This window comes from Cyprinodon tularosa, unplaced genomic scaffold (genome assembly GCF_016077235.1).
Source record: "Cyprinodon tularosa strain WSP-4 unplaced genomic scaffold, ASM1607723v1 ctg362, whole genome shotgun sequence".
NCBI classification, from domain to species: Eukaryota; Metazoa; Chordata; class Actinopteri; order Cyprinodontiformes; family Cyprinodontidae; genus Cyprinodon; species Cyprinodon tularosa.
The window spans coordinates 105093-123130 of NW_024039077.1; the positions used below are offsets into that span (position 1 = coordinate 105093).

Sequence of the window (18038 nt, forward strand, 5' to 3'; positions counted from 1 at the left end):
CATCATGGAGATAACTAAATGCAGGAAAACCCATTAAGGTGTAACGTTCTTGGTTCTGTTGGTTTTCTCTAAGTTTTCAGTTTCACATTTTTCTTTGTTTTCTAGCTTTATTGGTGTGTTCTAGATTTATTTTTGTGACTTTTTTTTTTCTTTCGTTGTCCTCTGTGTTTCCTTTTCCCTTGGCTTCCTTCTCATCTCTAATCACACCTGCTCCCTATCAGCTCATTAGTCCTGCCTTTGTTCAGTCAGCCATAAATACACTCCCTCTGCAGTCCCTCTTTGCTGGTTCCTCGTCATACTTTGTCTCACCCTGGCTCCTTGTGATAGTTTTCCCCTGATGTCTCCATGCTTCTGGTTAGTGTTTAATTTTTATGTTGGATTTTTGGATTCCTGTTTTTGCTACCTGTGTTATCCCATTAAATCTCAGCCTCTGCATTTGGGTCCTCACAAAAACTTCCAAACCAAACCGTGACATAAGGAGCCGAGATTCTACATAAGTAATAGACAGATCCTTTTTTTTTTTAAGAACCTTTTATTTTTAAAACTTTTCACAACAAAAGAACATTCCCTGAGCCAAGAGTAATTAAATCAATAACAGAAATACTGATGCCACATATACAATATTTCAACATAAATGCAGCACGATAAACCAGGTCACCTGAGACTTTGAATACCTTACAAGAGAGAACTGCACATATATAATACCATATGTACATATACATACACACAAACCCACACCCCTCCCCCTCCCCTCCAGGGTGCTTACCCACAGGCCAAAAATACAACATACAGTAAACAAACAGCAAAAAATTATATATATAATATATACCCACCTACATGTATACATACACACACATATTCAACTATATACCTTAGTAATACCGATGACGGAGCATATTGCGATCCATTAGAATCACTAGAGCCCAAAATCACACACCCAAATATAATTTCACCAAATGCCATCTTTGATTGAACTTGTCCAGTTGTAAACATGCGGTCATTTTTTCCATCATATACACTTGTTTTACCCGATTCTTCCACTCTGCTATAGATGGTGACAAAACTTGTCTCCAGTTAGCCGTTATAATTTTTTTTAGCTACTAATAGTAAAATGTGCAAAATATACTTTTGGTCTTCATTAAAACAGTCTGGTATTATATTCAGTAAATAAAACAAAGCATTTGAAGGTATTTCTCTGTTTATAATTGTCTCTATTTCATCCCTAATCCCCTTCCAGTACTGACTGATAACAGGACAGTCCCAAAGGATGTGCGTATGGTCACCAATCTTCCCACACTGTCTCCAACATAGGGCCGCTGAAGGATTTTTGACAAATCTAGATATTAAAAATGGGGTGCGAAAAAATCTTATTAAAATTTTCCAACTGAATTCTCTCCACATTTGGCTGTACAGATCCTTTTTTTGATGCAAGAGAAATGGCATATTTTACAATAGCAACACAGATGTCTGTGCGCACTAAAAACGTGCACTATAATGTTTTATTTATCCTAATATGTAGCTTTAAGTAATTTTACTATAGAAGTGGAAGCAAAAACCTAAGTGTAAATCTGGTTTTGGTTTAAATTGACTCCACTGTGAAGCATCTTTCATTAAAGGATCTGCTCGTTATTTCTGTTTAAACTAAACTACTTTAGTTAGAGAGGGATTTCTGTGGCTGAGAATAAATGGATAGTTCTGTATCACCCGTCCAGCCATCCATTTTCGTCCGCTTATCCAGGCCGGGGTCGCGGAGGCAGCAGTTTAAGCAAAGATTTCCAGACTTCCTCATCCACACACACCTCCTCCAGCTGCTCTGGGGGGACCCTGAGGCGACACCTGGCCATCTCAGAGACATATGCTCTGTTTGAATTCATGGGCTGCGTCCTCAGAAGGCCAGATTCGAAGGTAGACCGCGTCCTTGGAGGATGCAGCCCATGAATTTGAACAGAGCCATAGTCCTTCTAGCACGTTTTGGGCCTTCCACGAGGCCTCCTCCCTATAGGACATACCTGGAACTCCTCCTCAGGGAGGCGACCAGGAGGCATCCGAAACAGATGCCTGATCAACCTCAGCTGGCTCCTTTCGACGTGGAGGAGCAACGACTCCACTCCGAGCTCCTCCTGGGTAACTGAGCTCCTCACCTGATCTTAAAGGGTGCGTCCAGCCACTCTGCGAAGGAAACTCATTTCGGCCGCTTAAATTCGTAATCTGTATCAAAGCTGATTAAACGTTTTGATTAGAATTAGATAAAAAAATTGGGAAAAAATGGGATTTGGAAAAATGGAGGATGGGGTGCATTAGTTTTATCGCACAGAAACACCAGAGTGAATATGAGTCATTAAAAATAACTCATCAGAACCCCCTGCACTTCAAGGATGGTCACTTTGTCATTTAATTGGATGAGATTATCATTGAAGAATTTTGTTCTTATGTAATTAGAATTGTCGGCTGCAAAGATGTTTTCTGTAACTGAGGTACAGGTCGCTAATAAAAGAAGAGATCAACAAGTGTGGCTCATGATGGATTGGTAGCCTTCTGATTGTGTTTTCCCTTAGACCACATTTAACCCTTTAAAGCCCGATCCAACATTAAACAAAACAGAAAACAACTTCTTTATGGTTTGAAGTCCTTAGTTGGCCTTCTAACAAAATATGTAAAAAGAAAAAACAAATACTTTTTTGATATTAATAATTTATTACTATGCGATAAGTCAAGATTATTTTTTGTGTAGTCTTCTGCCCTCTGTTATCAGGTATATCTGATTGTGTACAATAGGATTTTGAGCTAAGTTTTTATCATTAAATTATGCAAAAGGTGTCAGACGCAAAACATTTCAGAAACCGTATGTATCAAATATGATACATTTGGCATTACAGGGTTAACACTAGAACTACTACGGAGGGGTCAATGTCCTTTTTACCTAAAAGCCTTACAAGAGGGTCATTTGACCTTTGGACCTCCTGCGGACACTCCTTTTGTTGTGGAAATGTAGCTGTTAGCAGCTCATAGCTGTCACAGAGTCGCTTGAGCCTGTGTGGGGAAGGGAACCCTAAGGCAAGCTTTTAGTATAGTTTTTAGTGGATTTTTCCAGGTCAATTGACCCCTCTCTGGTAGTTCAAGGTAGGCAGAAAAATCCTGGTAGTTCTAGTGTTAAACATTTAGCAAATCATACCTGCAAGTACAAGTACTTTTATTTTATTATGTAAAAATATTTACCCACAACACAAAGTATGTCTTAATTAACCATGCATCTCGTATCAGTTAGACTTTTTGTGCAGGTAATATTTGTATCGTTTCAGTTTTTGGCGTAGAGAGACTGATCAGCCAGATGGATGGAAAGATGTAGCCTAGTCCTCCATTTTAAAGCTCCAACAATTTTGCGTCATTCTTATTAGACATTTAGAAAAGCCTGATTGTACAGGAAAAAAATCAGATTTAAGGCAAAGTAAAATATATTTATTCCTCCATGTACACTAGACGGTACAAAATCGACTGTTTGTAAATCTTTGTGCCTGGTGCGTGGCAATGTGCACTCGACTGATGCACAGCAGCAGCACGCAGCGAGTCCATTGTATCAGCCATAGTGCTCTGCACAGCGTGGAGCACACTGAGGCTGTTTAACTCAGAATACAAGCTCCAGTGAAGCTGTCTGAGGCTGTGGAGCAGTTTGTGGACTTGCACAGCTGTGTGTGCCAGCCGCTGCATAGAAGTCCAATAAATCTGTGCAGGAATGTAGGAAAAAAAGAACCGGCTCAGATGCATTTGGCCTGCTTCTTTGATTTCAGCAGAACTAAGCAGTAATGCATTTGAACTGGGCTGGATTAATTTATGTTAGTCATAAATAATCCTGATGTTTGCGTCGTTTCAGTTCTCGCACATCGGAAAACCAAGAACGCAGATGTTGCCTGTTTATTTTGGTCAATGTCTGTTTCGGATGGTTAAAAATCTCAGCTGTAAACATAAGCATTCTGTGTACAATATAAGGTGGAATCCTCTCCCCAGTTCCTGATTTAAGGTTATATGTAGATAATAAAGCAAGAATGACTGATGTGATAGAAGAAAAAAAAAAAACAGTCACCAGTGTGTTTCCTGCGGCGCATCCATAGTGCTGTTTTCTCTTTGAATGAGATCCTGGCACTCATTAGCTGATCTAGAGCTGAAAATACCTTTACCTTTACAACCCTTACATTGGCGGCATCTCATAAAGGAAAATGTCAAGCAGTATCACATACCTTATAGAAAACACTGCATGCAGTTGTTAAATATTGATGTTTTCATTGAAGAAAAACAGATTTCTTTATTTAGAGAGAAAATGGCTACATAAAATATACTGAGGCAGTCTATGATGAAACATGGTGTTAGCAAAATTATTCTTTAGGGAAATGGGACATCAATGAGGCTAAAGGAGATTTCTACCAGTTTGCATAATTTTGTAAACTTCTCTTGAACTCTTTCACACTGCAGATGATCCGTATGAATTGGCCCTTTGTGGGTTCTGCTTTCTTTTCTGGTTTGTTTCTGCAGTATTGGTCCTAAAGCGGTCTTAGCAGGGTTAAATCACCTCTTTGGTGTTTTTATATCTTTGTCTAGCAACACTGTAAGCTATAATTAAAGCAGAGCTCAGATGTATTAAAAATCATCATTTAAAGCCTCTCAAAGATTAACTCAACTTAGACAGACTATTATTTGAAAATAAAGACAAATATATTGAACTACATAAAATAAATCAGGTGTCAGGTGTTGCCTTAGTAATTAAATGTATTTTTTAAGGCATTTATTAAGCACTGAAGAATTAAAATAACCTGCTTCAGTATTTTGGCTTAAAAAAGCCTAATAAACCTACTAGATGATCACATGTTTAAAGGAAAAGCTCTGTTCCTGAGCTTCCAGCGGTATGAGTGATGGGAATAAATGCTAAATATTTGACGCTAAGATAATGAGTTGATCCAAAAATGTATAGTTTCCAAAGTTCACTATTCCGACCTGCGAGAGAGGTTCGTATGAGTCAGAGCTGCTTTTATATCCTACACCTGCACACTTACTACCGTCAGGTTTTTTTTAGCACTACGGCTGCGTGAAAATATCAATTTAATCGATTTAGGAACGATTCCTTTACATTTCTGCAAAAATCGATGTGTGGGGAATGAGATCGATTAGATTTATAGTGATGCGCGTGACGTTCACGTTCAAATGAGCATGCATGTGCACATGCCAACTCAAGTAACACCACTCAGCAAGCAGTTCCAAATGAAGTCTGATGTCTGGAACCATTTTGGATTTAAAACGGGTAAAGATAATATGCTGGATATGTGACATTAAGCATTAATAATGAGTGGCGCCCCGCATCTCGTGCTACAGACCACCAAGATGACTTCAAGCTGCAAATATAGCCAATAGGTTGAATGGAGACATTAACAAATGGGAGCTGACCAGAAAACACCCTGTAGTTGTTACAGACAACGCTGCAAATATGGTTTGTGCAGCGGAGATAATGCAGCTCATGCATGTCTGCTGTGTCACGTCTGTTTGCTCGCGTGAGAGCAAACAGACTTTCTATCTGATTTACAAGTTTGCACTTTGTGTTCAATGTGAGAGGAAAAAATAAAATACATGAGTATTTTGAAACGCAGTTGAACCACTTTTATTATTGTAAAAACAGATTGAATTGAAATTAATCGATTTAGAACTGCATGAATCAAAATGGAATCGATTCAGGACTATTTAGCACCAATGCTGATTCAAAACCAGATGCTGTTCTCCCTGCTGCCCTCTGGGAAGAGGCTTTGCAGCATTCGATGCAGGACCAGCAGATTCTGAAACAGCTTCTTCCCCAGCGCCATTAGACAGCTGATCTGTTGGGGGAAAAAAACTCTAAATCATGTCACAGACTCTGCATCACACTGACAATATCGGATCAAAACGCTGCATGTTTGCACCATATTTAATGCTCTGAACTTTAATATCAATATGTTTAGTTGCACCATGTTTTTTTCTCCTACACTTTTTACATTTGATCGCTGCTGCACTTTAAAGAAGGGAAATGTCATGAAAGCTGTAAAACGAAAAAATGTTTTACAGTCAGAATTCTGAGATTAAAGTCAGAATTCTGAGATTAAAGTCAGAATTCTGAGATTAAAGTCAGTATTCTGAGATCAAAGTCAGAATTCTGAGATTAAAGTCAGAATTCTGAGATTAAAGTCAGAATTCTGAGATTAAAGTCAGAATTCTGAGATTAAAGTCAGTATTCTGACTTTTTTTCCATATTAAACTGAAATAAAATTAAAAAAATCAGTTAACTTTTTTTTTAAGTGGCCTTAATCTTAATGATAATAATACTAAATTTTATCTGTAATGCACTTTGAGATTTTTTTAAATATAAAGTGCTACGGGTAAAATCATCATAGAAGGGTAAAATCAAAATGTAAAACATCGCTTTAATCTTCTTCCGTAGTTCTGGTAATTAAATTCATCTGGATTTTTTTTTATCGTTAAAAAGCAATAAAGTCTTGTTCTGTCCTCTAATAACACTCTTGGCTTGAAATTTAGATTGTATTTTACTGAGTGTCCTATAAACGGTTAAGTTAGTGTAACTCTTGTTATAATAGTCATTATTATCGTATAAATGGAGGAAGAAGACGCTATATTGAATTCAACAATCGGCTCCAAAAAAAGTCCACCTGTATCTTTGACAGCTTTTAATTTTTAATCTAAAACACATAAGATGATGCACTTATCAGAAAAGTGTGGCTAGAGCACAGCAGTTTGTTTTTAAATGTTGCTTTAAAATTTTAAATGGTTAAATAAAAAGGAGCCAACATGAACAGAAATGTATGCTTCTTTTAATATGATGAAAATAAATATATAAAACAAATCAGTTGATGATCATGAGCTACTTTTGATGTAAAATCCCTCTGCGATGCATTGATGTTTGTGGGAAGACAAAATAAATGTCAGATTAATTTGGCGAGCCGCTATATCTTAAGGTAGTAGTGAAAGTAATTCCAGTTTTATAGAAAATGAATATTTCTGCTTAAGCCCATCACACTGTTTATGATTGGATCTTCCTGTAAGCGTGAGATTCATTCCCCTATTTACAGCAGAAAAAAAACGAGGCAGTGATTAAGTAAATCAGTTTCAAATAGCATTAATGTCTGAGCTCTCCAGTTCATTCGATCAGGTAAAAGCCCGGGCCGAGCCCAGATATGACTTATTTCAGTGTTTCTGTAATGACGGCGTGCAAGCGGCGGACGGGCCTCATGATGTTATGAGCTATTGCTGCCCTCCATCACTGCATCTGCAGCAGTAGGCTCGCCATTTTCCCCCGCATTCATCACCATTAAGAACGCAATCAGCAGAGCCGGAGCCCCGGCTTAGGGCTGGAAAAAAAAAAAAGCACACGGTTTGGATGGCGGCTCCAGATTCACCAGCTCATCCTCAATCACCTTGAGGCCCCTCCCCCGCCTCCTCCCCAACACTTTATCGAGCGCCGTGATCTATTGAGGGAGAAAGCTGGAGCGGTCTTCAAATAAAAGCAATAACTCTCCGACTGTGGAGGACGAAATCAAGAAGCAGGCACGTCCCGGGCAGCCGTCCTCTCCCCGCCTCAGCTGTGGATACGGACATACGTTTCTTATTCCGCTCCTCCTTCTGTAGCTGCCTCCCCTCTCAAGTTTATCACCGGCCTCCCTGCAAAAAAAATGACTTATTGCCTCTCCTGCCCTCAGCTGTCGGCCCGGCTGAAAAGGCCTCCCAGGAAGAGATTAGCAATCCAATAACTGTTGGAGCATCCACCTCAGCAGCAGGTGCTCCCCAGAGTGAATGCTGATGAGAGCAGCCAGGAGTCCATAATACCAGAGCAGCCACTGTTTACCAACAGCAAACAGCCTCCCACAAGTGTTGATAATCCCACCTTGGTCATCTCTGTGCTGTGGAGCACATGTTTTTATAGCAGGGTTAACATTTGACGAACAAAAATAAACACTAAGCTAGATTTATCTTCTTTTTTTTCATATTTCATATTTCTGCTAGCGTTGACATTTCAAATATGGCAGGATTTACAGCCATTTATTTTTGTCACAGACTCTGCTTAGTTTATTTGATTTTATCTGATAGGTCAACATTGAGTTTAGATCCACCCGTCAGCTCTCAATGCATTAACAGCTGCCTGTCTTTATGGATATTAACCTGTTGACAACAACAAAACATGTATTTTTTTGTCCTTTCTACTTTGCAGCTCAGATTAAAAGTGTTAACATCAGGAGGAAAAGTATTCCTGCAGATACCTGGTTATTTTAGGGTTTTGCTTTGATTAGGACGTTCTAGGGCTAGGCCACATGCATTACAATTAATGTAATAAATCTGCTTATTCCCACCTTTTCCTTATTACAAAACAAATTATGACAGTAACTAGTTTTAAAAGTTTTTATTTGTTTTAAATTTCAGCTTTATCCAAGCTGTGAACAATGCTTGTAAATCCAGTAAACAATAGTTATCCATTTAAAGCTACAGTGTGTAATAATTACAGGGATATACAGTCAGAAATGTAATATATTATACATAACTATGTTATTTTATCATCATCTACGAGCTCAGCCTCTTAACCTTAATATTTGCGTTGCCTTAGAATTCGTTATTTATAATTACATAGGAGCGGGTCTCGCAGCCATGGAGGCAGACATCTTTGCGCTACGGCAGCGCAGAGCCAACAAACTAGCGATTACGAGATCGCCAAAACGTCACAACGATGTAGAAAAAATAACGGGTATATTTATTATCTTAAGTCTACATGAAATCTATACCCTACACCCGCGGTTCTCAAAGTGTGTGGCGCGACCCACTGGTGGGGAATTGAGACGTGACGGGTGGGGCGCGCCAAGTTCCGGTGTGTGTGTGTGTGTGTGTGTGTGTGTGTGTGTGACTATAAATGTAGAACGTGTGAGAGCAAACTGTCCTTATAGCTGTATGTTGCCGCTTTTTAGACCAATCAAACCCACAAAGTAATCATTACTAGCCTACATGCAGTCTAATTAAAAGAACATTAGAAAAATTTCACCTGGAACTGAAGTGCCAAAATAATGATTGACGTGACGTCGGCATATTATTTGTAACGGAATAAACTTTCGCGCCCCAGTGTTGCCAACTCAGCGACTTTGTCGCTATATTTCAGACCCCTCCAGCGACTCTTTATCAAAAAAGCGACTAGCGACAAATTAGCGACTTTTGGAGACTCTTACGTGAAAGCACGTATCGTTCCTTTTCTTGTCCTCCAGCGGCAGGTGCTGCCGTGGGGCGCCTCCCCCATCCCCACCCCGTTCTCCCCCGCTATCACAGGAGTCCCTCCCAGCGCTGCAGTCAGACACACAGCATGTTTACCCTCAGCATCCAGACTGCAAATAAAGCGCACATGCGCCGGGATTGGCGGCGCAGGTTGATCATAATTAACTGAATTTGAAATATTTTATCTTAAATAAATAGGACCAGTTTATTGAAATGACGTCTGACTCCACCCTGAGGCTCAGGTTTAATGCTCAGACTCATAGTGAATTCTGGTTAGGAGTGGAGAGGGAGTATCCACTCATCGGGCAGAGAGCTGTGTGCATTCTTCTTCCCTTTGCCACATCATATCTCTGTGAGATGGGCTTTTCAACTGTTGCTTCACTGAAAACAAAATACAGATCTCAGCTGAACATTGAGCATGACTTGAGAGTGGCAGTATCAAGCCTGCAACCCCGCTTTGAGAAACTGTGCAATGCAAAACAGGCTCATTGCAGCCACTAATGCAGGGATAAATAGACCTGTATTGCCAGATGGATTTCACTTCTTTTCTTTTATTAACAGATTGCAGAGTGGCACTTTAATTTTTTCTATCTTTGAGTTTGATACAAATTTTGACATAGCTGCATTTTTATTTTCTTTATTTTTGAGCTTGCTGTTATTTGATGTAGATAGTTTGTATTTAGATACTAGTTATTTCAATAAAATTGGAACATTTTAAGATTGTTGCATATTTCATTAGCATTGTGTTGGGGCAATGGGGACAGGCGGGGCTTGAAAATTCCCTCTTGTCCAAAGTGGGGAATGACAGAAAAAGTTTGAGAACCACTGCCCTACACAGACTAATGAAATACTATCTGTAAAATTATCTATGTAAACAAACCTCATCACTTGAGAAGGTAGGTGATGCGGACGTCGTGGAAGACATTTTGTCCCGTAACGCTCGCCGTACTGTTGGGGGGGAGAAGCGGTGGGGGGAGATGATCATGTTGCTGCAGTCTGCAGTCTGACCGCTAGATGTCGCTAAAAGTTACACACTGTAGCTTTAATAACAAAACGTGAGAGCTTGACGTCATTTTGGGAAGATGAAGGTCAAGAAGTAAATTGCCATAAATAAATCCAGATTTTTCAAACATTAAATCTCCATAAGCAGCTAATTTCATTATTTTGGGAAAACATTTTATGAGGTATATTTTTGTCGCAAGACAGTTCAAAGTCTTGCTGTAAAAAGTAGAGTAGTAGTAGAAAAGTACATTGCAGTGGCAAAAAGGCAACATATTTAAGGTGAATAATGAAAACAAGATAGATGTATGTATGTGTGTTTATAAACCATTTAGAGATTTAGAGCTTTTCCAGTTTTCTGGAGTTTATTCCAGAAAACTGGAAAAGTTTGCATCAAAAGAACTAAACGTACCTGAAAGCTGAACCTCATCTTTGTTCATTTGTTCTCCTATTTAATTTTTATATAAACTCCAATCATCTTACTTTAAAGTCTGATCAGCTTCTCTCTAACAGACAAGAAGTAATGCCACAGTATGATGCTGCCACCTTTATGTTTAGCTGTAAAGCAGGGGTAACAAATTAAAAATGATCAGGGTCCGAATAGAGAAAATCATCAACCAGTAAAGGTCCGGAGGCATTTTTAATTCTAATCTGTTACTTTAAACAGAATTTAACACTGAAATAAAATGCAGATGTTTATGCATCCATGTTATACATTAGTTTTTAAGTTTGGTATATAGACAATTTCCTGATTCACATATTTTATAAAACTCCTGAACTGACTGTTTGTATTGTTTTTTTTTCTGTCTTAATGAGAGCAGTGGGCTTTATGCTGCCCTGCAAGGCTTTAAACCTGATTTAAATGGAGACTAAGCCATTCTAAAGCACATATCAAGGAGCTCATTCTGAGCCTGGATCCAGATTTATTTATTTTTGATTCTTTTCATGGTGGAGAATCCTGCTTAACAGCAGCAGGTTGAGCCAAACATCCTCAAAATGTACAGGGTCATTTTTGCACACACCATTTCACTTTTCTGTTACCAGTTCACCACAGTTCTTCCAGCAGTCAACACTTTCTCTGCTCTCTTTTTCTCATCATCTTCTTCTTTTTTCCCATCGCCTGGATTTCCACAGGTTTGCCTGCTATGTCTAAAAGTAGCAGCAGCAGCAACCCAGACTGACAGCAGCTCATTGGATAATTTGGATCACATGTAGCCTGGTCCCGGAAGCTCCAAAAGGCTTTACCGTATTAACACGAGAAATGGCGCAAGTGAAGTTAGACACTGTCGTCGGACAATATGAGGTAATTTATAAATGTGTTAAATCAGGTTGGGTCTGGATTAGCCAGCAGTTGGATCCAGACCGCTGTCCGCTAATCCGTGACCTCTGCTGTAAAGGAAGCATGTTCTGGGTGATCTTGTGCTACCACCGTGTTTTACTTTGAATAATCTACTGACACCTTCTTAAGGCCCCGTCCACATGAAGTCAAAACGAACACGAAACGCTAATATTTTCCAAAACGTTTGTCGTAAAGACGGAGATGTAAAATAAATGTGATCGTCCACACGAATGCATGAAAACGCTGCAAAATGTATGCCAGGCCTGTAAGTGGCGCTGTGGTGCCGAAGCAAAAATAGGCGACGAAATGTTGGGCATGCGCACTAATATTTATACATGGTTGCCCTGCGGGTCCATTTTCGTGGTTCAGTCAAACTCAGGTGCTGAACTATGTCGTCGATATTGCTCTGTTCTTCCTGGAGATATTCCAGAAGAAGAAGATTCTGTTGTATGCCCGACAGCAGGGTGAGTAACATTAGCAGCAACCATTCAACACAGTACGGCGCCATTGTTGTTGTGATACTGTGTTGCGCATGTGTGTTTAGAGGCGACGCTATGACGAATGCGTGTAAGAAAAAAAATGCGGTTAGAGCTTAAAGATGGAAACGCGAAAACGGCGTTTCAAAATCTTCCCACTCTGAAGGCTGAATAAAAAAAAGATCAATTACAGACCCCCGACCAACTACAAAAAAATGAAAGTAATAAACTCACCGTTGAGTTAGCGTTAGCTTGCATGACCCGCTCAGTCATGCTGGTTTTCCTTCCATATGAGCGCCGCATGCGTCACGTGACTAAGAAAACGTAACAGGATTGGCTGGGTGTTGGACGCCACAATCCATTGCTAATGTCTGTGACCTGAAGTGACCCTTCCCTTTTTACACTGAATTTAGACGCCGAATTTAAGACAGTGAAATAGAGCCAGTTGAATCTCAGGAGGCTGAAAATATTGAGTTTGAATTTTGAAAGGTTGAATTTTTTTATATGCAGATTTTTTTAACACTGAAAAATTAAACTGAAAAATAAGTATTGAAAATGTAATCACTTTGAAATAGTAATGTGAATTTTTAGCTTGCAGAGAAATTAACATGAAATTTCAACTGTGCAGAAATAATGACAATACATTTTTCTTAGGTCAAAAATGTGTTCTGAATATATTTTAACACTGAAACAGTAAGTACAAACATACAACATTTAAATTTCAGTGGCATTTTCAATTCAAATCCCAGTGACACAGATTTACTTCCATACCAATGATCATATTGTTTTTCTATGCATTTTAGTTCTGTCTCTGTTTGTCCAGCCGATCTCTTTCTTCACCTTTTTATCAGATATTAAGCCTTTAACAAAAGACCGGCCAAGCACAAATTCAGCACAGAACAAACCACGGGTTTACATTTTCTCTCTGCGGCCAACACAAAGGGGATTAAACATTGTGTAGTGTCGCCGCAAGTCATCTCCCCTGTGCATAAATCCCTCCTGGCTTTCTGCCGCGGGCTGCGCACTGAATTTACACGCTCTGCTTGCGTTATCTGTACTTTGTGTTTTCTTCAATTTCATGGGGGCTTGTGTTTGATGATAAAGAGTCTGTGGGACTGGGTTCCTCAAGGCCAGCTTACTGTTTGAATCACGGGGTGGAGCAGAGCTCTCCCAAGTCGTCTGGGTCTATCACTTGAAGCTCCGGTAAAATGCATTGTTTCCTATAAGTATCATTCACTTTTTATAGGATGGAAACATCGCTTTAAAAGATTGGTGATGCAAAATGGAAGATTTCTCCACATCAATGACAACTTCCAGGCCAGGATATGATCATGAAAGGATCTGTTTACTGATGAAACGATGGAGGAGTTAAAATAGGAGCTATGGGTAAAAGCATTGTTCACCTGCCTTCATAAGGGAGGGGCTGGTCAAAGTGAGGCACAGGTGCTGCAAAGGATTGCATCCTATTCAGCAGATTGACTAAACCCAGGAGGGACAGCAGGTGCAGGGAAGCTAGAGGTGAGCCCAGGTCCCCGGCAAATGAAGCCAGTCCTCCTGTTGCTGTTTCTGCTGTAATTGTGGTCTGTTTAATCTGTCCCCTGGTTTCCCATCTGTGAAATAAGACGGCAAAGGAAGATAAAAAAAAATCAATAGACAAATGTGGCGTGAACATATTCAGGGATGAAAGAAGAATGAAAACGGGATTCCTGAATGGAGAGATGGATTTTGGAGATGAAAAAACAATAAAACGTACAGAGGCAGCTTTACAGGTGTCTGGGGTGCAGAGATGGATGCTGATCTCCAGGCTTTGGCGCCCGGAGGTGGCATGTCTGCCAACAAATGATAGGCCTTTGTCACAACACAACAGACTGTGTTGAAAAGGCGGGATATTAATGGAGACGGGCATGCCCTCCTCTTTCATCTGCCACCACTGAAAACTGGCATGTCTAACGAGGAGAGCCCATTCTGACTGCTTTCCTTTTCCTCTGTTTACCAGAGTTAAATATAAGACTCAGCCACTGCGTGCCGTCTAATTATGACTGTAGATTATTTACCCATCGGAATTCATTGACATTTTTCTGCTTTGTTTCCATGCTTAACATGTGATTCAACTGCATTTTACATTTGACATCCTCCAACCCATTTATAACCCTTTTAGCCCGAGTTTTACGATCTGAATTAGGGATGCACGATATAATCGGCCTCCTATCGGTATCGGCCTTAAAACTGAATATCGGACATCGGCCACCCCACCGATATTTAACCCGATATTTGATCAGCTTCTGAGTTTCTAAAGTCTAAAAAAAAAAAAAAATACTACTTCTTCCTCTTCCTCAAAAACTTCTTTTTTACAGACTTAAAAACTTCTAAAGACGAGGGAAAAAATATTGATACATAAAAATATCCCAATATCTTCATATGCTGATATATTGCCATTTAAAAACACCATATCAATCTCTTTTACTAATGAAATATTGCTATATGTCATCGTTATGCTACGAAATCCCCCAAAAATGCACGAAATTTTGCCTTATTTTTATATATTGATATATTGACGCGGTATCGATCTATTTTACTAACAAAATCTCACAAGAATTTGCAAAATATCTCGAGAGTTTGTAACAGAACGATGAAATTTCACGAGATTTTCAAAGTAAAATAGATCGATACCGCGTTTTTAAAAATCAATTTGATATCAGCATATGAAAATATATTTGAGTATATTATTTTTCAAAGTGTCAGAAATGGATAACAAAACTGCTATTTTCAATGACTACTTATTTTTGTCCAGCTTTAACATCGGTATCGATATCGGTTATCGGCTACATGAGTTTTAAAATATCGACATATCGGATATCGGCCAAAATCCCAATATCGTGCATCCCTATTTATAATATAGAATCTAAAAACATGGATGAAACCCCTTTTTAAGATTTTTTTTTTTCCATCATGGATGCAGCTTAAAGTCGTTTAGATAAATTAGATCAAAAGTCCTTACCAAGCTTTCAACAATGAGTTGAAAGTTGAGATCAGGGATGAAGACCGTTAGCTTCAGCCAGCATCTGGTAAAAAGGGTAAACAAGGTTTTAAAAAGTTCAGCTTCCAAAATAAACATTAGTCTGAAAGACTTTTTGATAAAATGTGTGACAGAGTTCTGATCGGCAGATATTCCTAAAGTTTGTCGATGATGTCACTGTTCATCTTCTTGCCTATATTAAAGGAGCAGCATTTTTTTTTCTTGTCTTTGCAATATCAAATTATGCAATATCTCACTTCCATAGTCCTGTTAGAAGACTACATTATTTTAAGTTGGGCTGCAACTACAGATTAATTAGCAAATTGATTAATCTGTAAATGATTTTTTTTTTTAATTAATCGATTCTTTGGTCTTGAGTTTGGATAAAACATAATGATAGATGATTTTTTTTTTTTTATTGATTGACATTTTTTTTTGTAATTTCTTTCTATATTACCCCACAGGATGCCCTGTCACAATCTCTTTTACTTATGACCTGATTGCGTGCGAGTCAGCCACTTGGAACCCTCGTTTTGCCAAGATTTGTACATGACTTCCAGCATGTAGACACCCTGTCTAAATGCTGCATTCTCTGTGTTGCCAAGCAAGCATAAGGCCACGAATAAGACTACATAAGGCAGTCGAATTGCTTCTATACTGATCCATTCAGTGATTTATAGACTAACAGAAGGATTTAAAGTCCATAATCTGAAGGATTTCAGATCCGGGTTGATGTGCTCTACTTTCTTTGTTCTAGTGAGAACAGGAGCGAGGCAGGACCTCTGATGGGCTATTTAGGCAAAACTATGAAGATACTGTTGCAAGAAAAAATGCATGGAAGAGTTTTTCTAGAAATTATTCCTTTAATCCTGGAAATGTTCTTCAGGTGATAAAAGGCTGACCTAGTAACTGCCTTTATGTACCTCTGAAGGTTCAGCTCTGAGTCAATCATGGCACCAAGATTTAAGCCATAATCACTGGTTTTCAGCTTCAGGTGCGGATTTCCAGAGCCTGACGTGTGATCTTGTATTGATCTGTTGACTGGGCTGCCTCTGACCTCGTTGTCTAACCTGTGGATCCGTGCTTATAGTGCTAGAGACAATAACATTTTAAACATTTCGATAAAGAAAACAGTCATTACTAATCTAAAAATGAGTAAAAATGTCCTAAATTAAGTGTATTTACCCTTAATTTGAGGAGGAAAATAAGGTTATTTACCAACTGAATGAGTATTTTTACTCTTAAAATAAGATAGATATTAAGCACTTGAAATAAGACAATGCGATTGTTTTTTTTCTTATTTTAAATGTAAATTGTCTTGTTCCATTGGCAACGTGTCTAACTTACCTCCTCAATTCAAGAAAGAATGCACTTATTTTAAGAAAAAATGAGATTTAAATTTTTTGCAGTGTTGTAATGATTAATTTCTATTTTCTTTCTTTTATCTTTGATATTGTGGAGATCTATTAATAAAGACTAGATGGTGATGATTATGTGCTTTTCTTTGAGATGTGATTATTTAGATTTTACATCCAGGTGTAAAGTGTTATACAAAATAAGCATTATATGCACTTACGTGCTTCCATACTGTGTAATATAATCGCCACTCTTCTAAAAGTATAGTAGTTACATAAAACGACTATAGTTCGAGTAGTTTTCTTTGATTTTAGTCCTGGAAAAGTTATATTTATCTTTTTTTTTAACAGCAACATTTTTTTGTTGGCCTTAAATAAAGGCTTAGAGTAAAGCACCTCCCCCACATGTTGCTGACCACTGCTGTTCAACTATTTATATTTTTTTTTCAGCATTTTATTGTCATTACATTGTCACTAGTTCAGAGCAACGAAATTCACTCTCTGCATTTAACCCATCCCCTTGGGGAGCAGTGGGCTGCCATTGTGCGGCGCCCGGGGAGCAGTGTGGTGTTAAGGGTCTTTGCTCAGGGACCCAGAGTGGCAGTCTGTGGGAGTGGGACTTGAACTTGGAATCTCTGGACTTCAAGCGTAATGCCCTAACCACTAGGCCGCCACTCCCCAGACTTTTTATCTTTATTATTTTTTTTATTTAACCTTTATTTAACCAGGAAGTCCCATTGAGATTCAGGATCTCTTTTTCAAGAGAGACCTGGCCAAGGTAGCAGCCAAACCACAAGAAATTCATACATATTTACAACATATTACATTTTTCATAATAAAATCAGAGCAGTAAGTTAAAACACATTGAGCATCTCAGGAAAAACAAGCACATATCTCCATCACCACATTCTTCATGGTTACTTTAAATTCATTAATTATTAATTAACCAAGTATTGCTTTATAGATAAAGATATACCAGTGCTGTTTTCTACGAATTGTTAGTGATGTCCAACCTACTAGATTCTAAAGAATGCAGTGATGAGTAAGGGACTTAGAATTTGTAATGAATCGTAATGATGCATGGTACACTGAGTCAATATGACGCAAGATGCATGTACAATATATCTCTATAATCGATCACAGACAAAAAAGTAGCTTGGCCACCATCCAAAAAAAATAAATAAATAACTTGTCATATGTGGACGCACTTCATATACTGTACAGGGGTTGACATTAAGGATTTTTACCACTTGCCCTTTGGGCAAGTGACTTTAAGATTTCATTTGCCCAGAAACAATTTTTACTTGCCCAGTATAATGTTTGATAAATGTAGTTCCTAATATTCATTTTTGTATATATATCAATGAAACATGTTTGTTTTTTAAATGTTTTTTTTGTAATTCAGTATTTTTAAGTTTCTAGGTTCCTGGTGTGTATATGCATGCGTCAGATAATGAACTCAAGCCTACATTACCGTGTTAACATGCTTTTCAATCCTTCCTGCACATTCTTTTCAAACTAACCTTTGCTTTAAACTGTTGTGTGCTTGAAATACAACATATAAATTGTAATGTTAA

The 18038-nt window shown here is 38.5% G+C and overlaps 1 protein-coding gene across 4 annotated transcripts in view; it reads left to right on the plus strand.

The window, feature by feature from the left end:
- The window catches only part of LOC119790380 (beta-1,3-galactosyltransferase 1-like), a 232731-nt gene that overhangs the window by 32391 nt on the left and 182302 nt on the right, over window positions 1-18038 (plus strand). The gene's annotated exons all lie outside the window — the stretch shown is intronic.